At 45.1% G+C, this 11,934-nt stretch overlaps 3 non-coding genes across 3 annotated transcripts; 2 read left to right on the plus strand and 1 right to left on the minus strand.

Annotated features, from left to right (window-relative positions):
- The first annotated feature begins 939 nt into the window (after window positions 1–939).
- TRNAT-UGU (transfer RNA threonine (anticodon UGU)) lies at window positions 940–1,012 on the plus strand. Its single transcript has one exon. It is a non-coding gene; the product is annotated as a tRNA-Thr (tRNA).
- A 677-nt stretch (window positions 1,013–1,689) lies between these two features.
- TRNAY-GUA (transfer RNA tyrosine (anticodon GUA)) lies at window positions 1,690–1,780 on the plus strand. Its single transcript is given in 2 exon segments — window positions 1,690–1,726; window positions 1,745–1,780. It is a non-coding gene; the product is annotated as a tRNA-Tyr (tRNA).
- A 3,873-nt stretch (window positions 1,781–5,653) lies between these two features.
- On the minus strand, window positions 5,654–5,735 carry TRNAL-UAG (transfer RNA leucine (anticodon UAG)). The gene has a single exon. It is a non-coding gene; the product is annotated as a tRNA-Leu (tRNA).
- Between the last annotated feature and the right edge of the window lie 6,199 nt (window positions 5,736–11,934).

Consider the following 11,934-nt stretch of genomic DNA (forward strand, 5'->3'; position numbering starts at 1 on the left):
TTGGGGATCGAAGCCCTTGGGCTCTAGCTTGTCTGCCTTGGTCCGACCGTCCACCCTGTAACGAGCACGCTCCTGGCACAGGGGAGAAACTCAGCAAATAGCTGTTGAATGAATGGCTCAATCTCCTGGACTAGGCGCCAGACTCCTGGGGGGGCTGAGACCAGAGAAGAGAAAAGAGAAGAGGAGCGCTCCCTTCCCAACCCTCCTATGCGTCGCCACTTTCTGTTTATTCTGGACTTCATGGTGGGCATTTAGAAGAGCCCGGAGGCCCAGGGAGAAGGAGCTGCCTCTCGGACTCCAAGTTGTTAGCAAAGAGCGTTGAAAGACCGAGGAAAGAGTTGGTCTAGCCAGCTTCCGCTTCAGGAAACCTGGAGGAACCTCAGGCCCAGACTGACTGTGACGGAGACCGACTCCGCGGAAAGGCCAGGAGGAGGCCTGGATGCCTTCACGCCCTCACTGCCTCGGCTCCCAAATACTGAGGGTCCGAGGGGTACGTCCTGTGCTTGGAGAAAGCCGCTTCCCTTTAAAAAACAAAACAAAAAGCAACCCCAACTTAGTCTATGAGAGTTGGAGCGGTTACTTTTTTATGCGTCCAAGTAGATTGGAGACAATGACACTGATGTCTCGCATCCTTCTCTTCTGTAAGGCACCTGCACCCCACCCCATCCCACTTTACCCCAGGTGTTGCCCTAACTCGGTGACTTGTCAGGCCTGAGGGTGAGGAGCATGCACTTGGGGAGCTACCCTTCCAGTGACTCATATCCAGTTTAGGCCTGGTCAAAACACCTTTCTTTCTCATGTATAAAAAGGTATTTCCTTCAAAATAAATTCCTTTTAACTTGAAATTATTTGTTAAATTTTGTTTAGATTTAAAGGCCATTTGGCTGAAGTGAAACTGAAGGGATTCGGCATACACCCTCCCCTCACGAGTAGTAGGATGGCTCTATAGCTCAGGGGTTAGAGCACTGGTCTTGTAAACCAGGGGTCGCGAGTTCAAATCTCGCTGGAGCCTAACCAAATGCTAGTCTTTTTCCCCCTAGGTTACGAAAAGAATGGCGTTTTCCATTTTTGTCAACTGTTGAAACAGACGTTGAAGAAAGGAAGCACTGTGTGATCTTTGAGGGAAAATCAGACCCTGGACATTTGGGAGGAAAGATTTTAGAATCGGACCTCCTAATGATCCCGAGAAAAGAGCTAGGTGTTTGTACCCTTCAGTAAAGAGAGGAGAAACTGGATTACTCAGGTGTCTGCGAGAAAACTCCCCGAATTGGTAGAGTCCACACGCACCTCTGTGATTGCGGCAGAGAGCAAATTTGCCTTGGCCCACTGATAGCCGCTGGACCGTGAAGCCAAGCGCACTGCCCCGCTTGCGGCTTGCCTGTCCACAGTTTTTCCTGCGTGCCTGGAACGAGAACTGGTTCGCAGAGTTCTCTGGGGCAGCCCAGCCCAGAAGCTACCCGGACACACTCCAATCCAGGCTTCTGCTCTGCTTCCAATCTCACTTCTTGGACTCAGACTCCGCGTCCTACAAGTCCAGGCCACTCCCGAGATTTGGTTTACCATAGACTCGACTCTCTGGAGACTTCTTGACCTCCAATCTGAGTTGGAACCTCGAATGCAATGAAGCCAGGCCTCTAACTAGCTGTTACTATTTATACAAAAATCTACAGTAAGTGCGAGATGTTGCACCCTTCGATAGCTCAGTTGGTAGAGCGGAGGACTGTAGAGGCACGTAATTACTGTCATCCTTAGGTCGCTGGTTCGATTCCGGCTCGAAGGAAGTGCACTAGCTTTTGCTAAAAAGTCCCCTTACTCAACTTCCTGAAGGTTTTATCCTCCTAACCCAACGACTGTGAAACATTTATTTGAATTTTATTTTCAGGCAACAAGAGAACAGCTTTTTGCCCACCATGAAACATAATTTTACGTGTCTTCTTTGTGATCATGCAGTAGATGTGGTTCGATTTACTCAGGAGATGTGAATTAATGGCTTTTATTTTAGATTTGAATCTGTTATCTCCTAATCTTTAAGACCAGCTAGAGTTGACTAAATATTGAATAATATCCCTCAACCCCACCTTCCCTACACTTTTTCATCACCTTGAATAATTTATACTAGGCAATTCAGGCTTTAAGGAGAAATACTGTAGAAAGGCTGGTCCTTCAAAAGGATGTAAACAAACAATACAGAGAATAAGCAATGCAAAAGGCTCTATATGCACATGGAGATTTTCCTTCACTAATAAGAAAGAAATACTTAATAATTAAAACAAGGAGATATTATTTCACCACCAAATTAGAAAATGTTGATTAATATTTAATACTGACAAGGATGCAGTGACAAGGACATTCTTGTAGAATGTGACTACTTTCTGGAAGACAGATGGGCATTATAAATCAGGAACCTTAGAAAACATTGTGTTTAATCAAATTATTCTATTTCTACTTCTAGAAATTTATCATTCACATATGAAAAAAGGAAAGATGCCAAAATATGTTTATCTGTGGGGGATTTGTATTCTTTACACTTTTATGTATGTTTTTCAAAGTATGCCACGTGTGTACATTACGTTTTTTTTTAAATGCTTTAATAATACAAAATGAAGTTTAAAAATACCCTATGCCACTATGGAAGACAGTTTGCCAGTTTCTTACAAAACTAAATACACTTACCACACAATTCAGGAATAATGTTCCTAGGTACTTACCCAAATGAGTTGAAAACTTATGTCCACACAAAAACCTGCCCATGAATGTTAATAGCAGCTTTATTTATAATTGCCAAAAGTTGGAGGCAATAAAGATGTCCTTCAATAGGTGAATAGATAAGTAAACTGTGGTATATCCACATAATGCAGTATTATTCAGCACCAAGAAGAAATGAGATATAAGCCGTGAAATGATATGGAGGAAACTTAAATGCATATTACTAAGTGAAAGAAGCCAGTCTGAAAAGGCTACACACTGTATGATTCCAAATACATGATGTTCTGGAAAAGGCAAAACTATGGAGACAGTAGAAAGCTCAGAGGTTGCCAGGGGTTAGAGGGGAGCGGGGGGGATGCACTAGCAGAGCACGGAGGATTTTTAGGCAGGGAAACCATTCTGTATGATACTGTAATGGTGGATACATGTCATTACACATTTGTCAAAACCCATAGAATGTACAACACAAAGAGTAAACCCTAATGTAAACTATGGACTTTAGTTGATAATGATGTATCAACGTTGGTTCATTCACGGTGACAAATGTATCACACTAGCACAGGATATTGATGGTAGGGAGGCTGTGGGGACTGGGGGGAGGAGAGAGGGTATGTAGGAACTCTCTGCATGTATTTTCCACTCAATTTTGCTGTAAACCTAAAACTGCTTTTCTTAATCAGTTCAGGCTGCTAGAACAAAAATACCAAAGACTGAGTGTCTTAAACCAAACATTTATTGCTCACCGTTCTGGACATGGGAAGTCCAAGATTAAGGCACCAGCAGATGCAGTGTCTGATGAGGGCCTGCTCTGCTTGTAGACTGCTGCGTTCTCTCTGTATCCTCACATGGTCAAGAGAGAAATCATCTCTCTCATGCCTCTTCTTATAAGGGCAGTAACCCCATTTATGAGGGCTCCACCCTCATGACCTAATTACCTCCCGAGGGTCTCACCTCCAAATACTATCACTGTGGGGATTAGGGCTTCAACATATGACTCTTAGGGGGAGGGGGACACATAAAAATTCAGTCCACAGCACTGCTCTAAAAAAATAAAGTCTATTAATTAAAAAAAAACACACACACACACACACACAATGCTTTAGTAATTCACAGTTTAGTTGAAGGAACAAAATAGATAAAGCTGTGTCGATATATTGATACTGCTAGTAAACATTTAAAAACAATATGGGAGCACATTCAGGACAAAGAAAAGGCGCCATCAGAATGGAGAGGAAGGACAGACTGGAGAGAGCTTCAGAAAGTTGAGTTTTGAGCTAGAATTTGACGGAAATATTGATTAAGTGAGTGAGCGAGCTTTTAGGTATGTATGTGTAGTGGAGTGATAAAAAAAGTTATCAAGAGTGGCAGGTGTGTCAGGAGGGGTGGCAGAAAGAGTGTCAGAGCAGAGTGGGGGAGGAGGTGTGGCAGGAGTGAAGGGTGTGGCTGGAGGAGTGCCAGAGGATATCTAGAGGAATAAGAGGAGGGGTGACAAGGGGACGGAGGGAAGGATGGGATTCAGGAACAGTTTGGCGGCAGCAGAGGTGATGTGGGCAGAAAAAGGGAAGGGGGTAGTGAGTGGCATGAGGCAATGGCGACAGAAGCAAGCATTTTTCCATCAACTAGGAGATGGAATTGACTGGAACTAAGGGCTAGTGAGAGTGCTACAGACAAAAGAGGCAAAGGAGTAAAACAATACAAATGAAAATGCCCCAAGGTGGAGCGCTAGAGAACCTGGGGCGTGCTAGTGTCATTGGTGAATGTGGAGAATGCTGGAGAAGGGTCTCATTGGGGAGGAGCTGAGTGGGAGAGGGGAGGGAAGGGATTTTGGGCTATCTCTTTTTTGAATGAAGATGATGGCCTAACAGAGACATTCTCTAGGCAGCTGAAAATGTACAGCTAGAGAGATCAGGTTTCTGGGAGTCATTAGAGGGAGATGAAAAGAAATATAAAAATTAAATGAGTCTCAGGATAATGCACAGAATCAAATCTCAGGAAGAAGGAAAAGCAAACACTGAAGAAGACAGAACGATTGCCCTGTGAAGAAAAGAAAGACAGTGATGTGGGTATTATACAAAGAGGAAATTTTATAGAAATATAAAGATATACCATAAGTATAGAGGTCCCCCCCCAACACACACACACACACACACACACACACACACACGCACACGGCACTGGGGGAAAGCAAGCCCGATTTCTCAATTTCTGAGAAAAGTATGGCCTCTTGTGTGAAGACCTCAGGGGACCAAGCTATTTTTTGGTAAGAAGTGGGTGAAAAGGAAGGGAAGTGGTCTGGAGGAGTCATCAAAGTGAAGTGGGAGGTGGCCTGGGAGGACACGGAAGGAGATTTTGAATGAGGAGGGGGAAAGACATAAAAAGGAAGGCAGAATCAAAAAGTGGCACGAAAAAACCCAAGACCCTGGTTCTTGAACAGAGTCCTAGTTCTCTGCTCTGTTTCTCTCATTCATTTTTCATGACACTGCAGGGAAATTCTCTACCTCCTTGAGGGAGCTGCCTGGCCAAATCTATGAGTACCACAGTAGGTAACAGGGCCTGTAAGGGCTGATGGCCATGGGGCAGTTTCTGGGAAGCCTTCCTGACTGGATCATGCCTAAACCAGGTCATGAGAATGATTCAGTGTGAGCGTGAGTTTTAGAAGAGGAGAACCGAAAGCATTCCCCGTTACGGGCACACAAAAGCTGTGCAAATGCTTGGACATAAGAAAAGTCGGGTGCAAATAGCAAGCCTGGGCAGGGGGTGCAAGGAGATGAGGAGCACTTAGAGTAGGAAACTGAGGTGGTTTGCTTTGCAAATAGAAGAGAAACCACAGAAGTGATACGCGGTGATCGGAAAGAATTCAGATGTTCTGTACACACACAGACCTAAAACTCTTCTTCTAAAGAGGACTGTGGTACACCAGATTTGAAGCTGGACGAAAACACACCGTTGGCAGTGATGGGATTCGAACCCACGCCCCCGAAGAGACTGGAGCCTAAATCCAGCGCCTTAGACCGCTCGGCCACACTACCACACGTAAGCACCTCTTTTCTCATCTCTGTTTACCCCAGCGCACTGGCTCAAAATTCTGAATTTGCTTTACCGTTAGTGGGGTTCCCCGTAGCGTTTTCATTCATTTTTAGGGATCTGAACAAAACCGGGGAGAGGAGGAATCACCGCATTCTCACACGCCTGGGAAGTGAGCTACAAGGTAGTCAACGATTATTAGCGTGAACATCCTTGGAAAACTTCTACCTTCTCTTTAATCTAGGCAATAAGATGCAGAAAGAAAAAAAAAGAAATCCCACTGGCGACTTGTCGCAGGTACTTAGAGAAGACTGAACAAGGAGCTCCTTGCTGGGGTGGTTGGTCTGTGGCTGTGAATCTCACTCACAGTGCGAATGGGGTCGGAGTTCAGATCCAGTAGGAAGCGCCCTTTCCTTCACAGACCTGGCAAACCTGCCACCGTGTCCCAAGGAAACTATTCGGCCGCCTCCTCCTCCAGGGTCAGTCAGAATGGAGAGGTAGGGTCTAATTGCCAGCCTCCTTGGTCAGTAACTACCGCACTGCTGTAGCCCCTGAACCCTATATGGGGACCAAAGGGACTCCGGAGGGAGGTTGCATTCCAAGAGCACCCCCAGCCCAGAAAGGGTGGGTCCCGGCGCCGCTAGCTCCATACCGTTTCTTTCGAAAGGAGTCGAGGGAAAGCTAGGAAAAAGTTTCAGAAGCGGTACCTGCGGTCTCCCTCACACGAAGGGGGGTCTCGTGCTTGTCAGTGAACTCTACTGCGCTCATAGCCCTGGGTTATGTATTTATATCCTTTCGATTGGCCATATCTGGGTCCCTGGATCCAGAAATTCTCCTAGGAGTCTAATTAAAGCGTTCTAACTTCAAGCGCCCCCTCCTTCTCCCTGCCTCGATCACGCCAAAAAACACACCCCCTCTTGCCCACCTTGTCCAAGCCCCTCCAAGGTCTTTCCCCAGGCCCCGGGGGCCTCAGCGGCCCGGGTGCGGGTGCGTAGAGAGACGAAGTTGTTCTTCACTGTATCTTCACGGGGCGAAGGTCCCGCTACTTTCCCGTCGTCGCTGCCAGGGCTGGGGGCAACGAACAGAACATTAGTTTTAGAAAAGCTGCGTGGAAACAGGGCTCAGGGAGCACCGGGTGAACGTAGAACTGAGGCAGGGAAGCAAGGGCAGGAGAAGACTGGGGTCGGCGAAGGGAGGGGCCCAGAGAGTCCGAGGCCGGAGGCGGGATCTTCTCGGGCGCCCTACCGGCACCCCACCCCGCCAGTCCCGGCCGCCCGCTGGGCCGGGTCCCCCTTACCCCCAACGCCCCGCCGACACCTTGTTGTGAGCCTCTTGGTCTCTCCTTTTCGCCCTCTCCTCTCCTCCCTCTAGTCCCAGTTCACGTGCAATCTGAGCTCCCCGGGCGGAGCTGGGTGTCCACTCCTTGGCTCCAACCAAGTTCTCTTTCTCTCCAGAAGCTACCGGAGTCAGGAGCGAGGCGCACTCGGAGGTGGCCGGCAGCGAAGGCCAGTGGGCACCACCGAGTCTAGCGAAACGGTCCAAGGTGTGGCTGCTATGCCCTACATCACTGGAGGCGGAAGGATTCAAACATCTGTCGCCAGCCCCTGGGACTGAAGTGGATGACTTCTAAGAAATTTCATTTTGTATTTTCAAGCTTTTTGAGAATCCTCAGAAAAAAACCGAGTGTGAGCTTACTGCCTTCAGCACTGCACCCGAGTCTTTGCCACAGTCCACAGCAGGGGAGAGACTGATGTTAATCTCAAATTGGAGACAACCTAGAAATCACGTGCAGCAACCTTGTGTGAGATAAGGAAGCATCAATTTGAAAGAGAAGCTTGGGGTTTTTTATCACTTGAGTGGGGAGGGGATGGAGAGGAGAGAACAAACATTCAGAAGATCTAGTGAGCTATTATGCCTACTACTGAGCCAGACAAGAGGCTCATGGTCTGTTGATAGGTCAGGGGAAGTCACCTACTGAGGGTTTTGAGGCGATCTCCAAGTGAGATTATACAGTCACATTTATGTCTCTGTGTGTTAGTGATCATTTGGTAAACATACACACTTAAATAAACCGCAGTTTCTGTAACTATGTTTTGACTTCTTTTTAAAAAATATGGTGATTCTCATAAGATAGAAGTGACCTGAGCCCTTCTTGATCTTTTTTAGTGCTCGATTAGGCAATAAAAGCGGCCAGTCAACGGGAAATAACCCAGTCACTACAGAAGAGCTCCCTTGATCCTGGGATACCGCACGTTCAGGTTCCCCAAATAGACAGACTTGAAAGCACTTTGTTATCAGGAGAGAAAGTACCACACTCTCATGTCCCTAAGTAAGTGAAGTTCCTTTACTAACTAACCAGTGTGCATGGCTTCTCCTATTCGAAATCACCGGGTGTTTCTTGAGCACTCATTGCCTGCCTTAAATTCACTGGATCCTTCAATGGAAGGAGGAGCCTTGGTCTATTCCCCCCAAGAAGTGGATCCCATGTTGGACTGCACGGTTCAAACAAGAAGTGCTTAGGGACCCACAAGCCAGGTGTCTCAGGTTTCCTAGTGGAATGCCAACTTTGCTGCACACTTAATTGTCCAGTATCTGAAGCAAATAGATAACTATCCCTTTGGGAAAATGCCTGATACAGATAAATGCAATGTGTTTGTCTGGCACACGGCTATTCTTCAGTCTTCAGTGCAGAATTTTAGTATTCTAGGCTTTAGCATTCTGCAATATTACTGGAGAGTTTAACCTTGAATTTCCTGCTATCCATATCTTGTTAATAGCCCAGATGATGAAAATTTATATACAAGCAAGAAATTTACTTCAAGGCCTTGATACTCAAAGTGTGGTCCAGGGACTAGCAGCATCAACATTTCCTGGTAACTTATTAGAAATGCAGAATCTCAGGCCTATTGAATCAGAGTCTTAACAAGCTCCCTACAGGTTAGAGAATTTTGAGAAGTACTATATGTTCCAATCTATGTGTCAACTGCTCTGTGTTCAATTTAGCACATTTGAAAGTTCCCACCAGAATCTTTCTGGATCAGCAGAAGACTTGTACTACATTGCCATGTAAAGCTCTGTCCCTAGCTCCAGTAGAGAGCCATCGAAGTATTGGCCTGAGGCCCCCTTCTGCATAATCTTGTTGAAAATTAAATATTGGTAAATAATATATTCCTTTCGATGGATGTATCCGATAGTCCTTTCAGCATTTATGGAGCCCCTACTTAAATATTTAGGCTTTATATGTTCTCATATGTTTATCACATTGATCATCACAGCATTGCAAAGTACTGTGATGCCCTTATACTTACAAGTTTTCTAAAATAAATGTTTAAAGAAAAAAGGTGGGAGGGAAATCTCTTTCCTTATTTTCAACTGGGAGAATTAAGCCTCTTACTTTTAATTTGTCCTTACAATGTTCACTGGACTTTATGGAAGAGGTGGGACAAAAGGGACTTCATGAAACAATCTCACCAGGTTGCTTGTCTCTGCAAGCTTTGGGTGAAAAGAAATGCAACCCTGAACTAGGTCACGGCCAGTAGGAATGGAAAAGGGAAGGACATGAGACATTCTTTATTTCTGTTCATCCTGCTGGTATCTATATCCTCGTTCACCACCCCAACTCATTCCCCACAAAATATTATAATAGTCTGGCTGTTTTGGGCTTAAGAAGATCAAATCTTATGCACAATTGAATTTCTCATTTGATTTCTCTACTACCTTTCCCAGCCCCTGACTCCAATTCCACAGAGTGCCAAGTGCTCAAATCTTGATCAACTTCTCAGTGAATTCACAAGAGTGTTTATAATGGATTTAGGCACTTGCAGTTAGGCTAGTGGGGAGTATCTGCCAGGAGGCCTTTTGGGACTGGGAAATTGGATCTTCCTTTGGCTCTTCAAGGTAGCACACAACCCATTTCACATCCATGAAATAAATCGGTGCTCACCATTTGGTCAGATTTGGGGAGGTGTGGAAAACAAACAAGGTTATTATCCCTGCTCATTGAGAGCTTGCAGTTGAATAAAAGAAAATATCTTCTTCTCCTTTTGTAATACATACAATATAAACCTAGAAGAATGAATACACACACACACACTATGGTTAGGTGGCAACACAAGCAGTAAACGTGGCAAATGTTAATAATTAGGGATTTTAGCCAAGGGATATGCAGGTATTATTGTATTGTTGTTTCAACTTTTCTCTAGTGAAAGGCTGAATACACAAATGGACGATGGCCAGACCATAAATAACAATAGAACTCTGGCCTGCAACCTGCAGCAACCAGCTCAGGAAATCAACCTGTTATGTGTAGTAACCAGCTCAAGAAGCAAGCCTACTATCTCCAAGTCAGACTTACAGGAACTCAGATCACCATCTCTAGTAATAACCCCTGTAACAATCAGTCCCAGATGGCTGGGACTTGGTTAGTAAGCGAGCTTTCCTAATATTTGTTCCCCCTTCCAACTTAGGACCAACTAGAGAAAGCCAAATATGCACCCCTAACCAACCACATGGGGTGCCCGGCTCCTGGTTAGCCTGCCTACAGCTACCCCAGGCCAACAGCCTCCAATCAGGGCACACCTGAAGCCTTCTCCTTTTTTCACTCTAAAGCTTTCCCACTCTTTTGTCTGCCTTTGAGTCTCTAAACTCAAACGATGATGGCTGACTCCTTTGCTACATCCACCTCTGAAGAAATAGCCCTTGCCTGTTCTCATTTAGTTGGCCTTCATTTATTTCCACACTAGGATTAAAATTTTACAAAATAAAAAGTTGAGGGAAAATGGAAGAAATGCGGACAAATGAACAAAAAAGCAATTAAAAAAAAAATACTCCTGAGATTCCTACTACAGGTCAAGTTGTTCCAGAGAAGAACAGGATGGACGAGAGCACTCTGGATCAGAGCACTCTGGAACTTGCCCACTTTTGATGTTGCTCTCTGGGTCTAATGAACTAGTGGGAAGGCTCTTGGAACCTCCAGGAGTCAGACAGGCCAACCCAGTGAGCCATGGGCAGTGAGTGGCTGGAAGAATGAGAGAGATTATGGGAGGTCCTGGCACAACCTTCAGGGGTAGGAGATAGGCTGAATGCAGATAGGGTCTATTGGTCAAAGGTTTATTTGTCCTGTTAGAGGAGTGAGGACCCTGACCCCTGAAGCCAACCTTTGTCTAGAAGAGACAAAATCAGGCCTATGGCTGTCGCCCTTGCTCCTCTTCTTGGAATGCTCCTTTGAATGTTTTAAATTCCTTTTAGATGCATTACAAGCAGTCTATGGTTAAAGAGAAGAAATCAGCCCATATAGGGAATAGAAGTGAGCTTGCTGAATTGTGACAGCATGAGAATGAGGGAACAGATTCCAGGAAAAGGTAAGAGGAGCCAAGAATTCAACCAGAGAATAACAAATCAAGAGAGGAAGAGAAACAGCAAGTGAGGAGGGGATGAAAAAGCTTTTGGAGGGATGGTTTTGCATGTTTATCAATTTGCCTAAGGCCAGTCTCTCTGAAAATAATAATAATAATAAAGATGATAACAACAATGCTGCTAATAACTAACCCTCATTTCCAAAACAAGGACACTTCACTCTGCAAGGTTAAATAACCGACCCAGGTGTTTTCTAACCACGACACTACATACTCAGTGTCTACACACACCAACATAACACATCACCTAGGATTCAAAGTTGTTTTGATTTGATTTTTCTGCCCAGAAAAAAAAGTCAGGCACCCTGCCATTTCCTTAAGAATTCTGATGCCTGTCTTTTGGTCCAAAGAGATTGCGATGCTGATCACCTTGTAGGTTTCTTCCACTGAAATGCCTTGTGTAGGCAAATGGGGTACAGAGACCCGATTGCTGACTCTTGGAGGCAGAGCAGTCAGTTAACACAGTCTTGTAGTTCTATTGAGGGCATGAAGGAGACTGTCTGGGGTAGAAAGACTGAAGGTTGAACACCATGGGAGTATTGGGAGGAGCCGCTCTTGTCAAGCTACAGAAGATCCTACTACCTTCTTTGCCATGGATGGTTGTACATATTCATCTCATCTTAGCACAACATTGTGAGGCGTCTCCATTACTCATCCCTGAAACAAGAATATTTGCCATAATTTTTTTACTTTATCTATCTAAACAGAGATTTCTCTTTAATAATTTGTAAAGTCAGTGGCACCATGTTTTTACATTCACACAATGAAAATGAAAGGACTTGAGTCATAA

Source organism: Ceratotherium simum, chromosome 3, assembly GCF_057802395.1.
Source record: "Ceratotherium simum simum isolate JZ-2026a chromosome 3, ASM5780239v1, whole genome shotgun sequence".
NCBI classification, from domain to species: domain Eukaryota; kingdom Metazoa; phylum Chordata; class Mammalia; order Perissodactyla; family Rhinocerotidae; genus Ceratotherium; species Ceratotherium simum.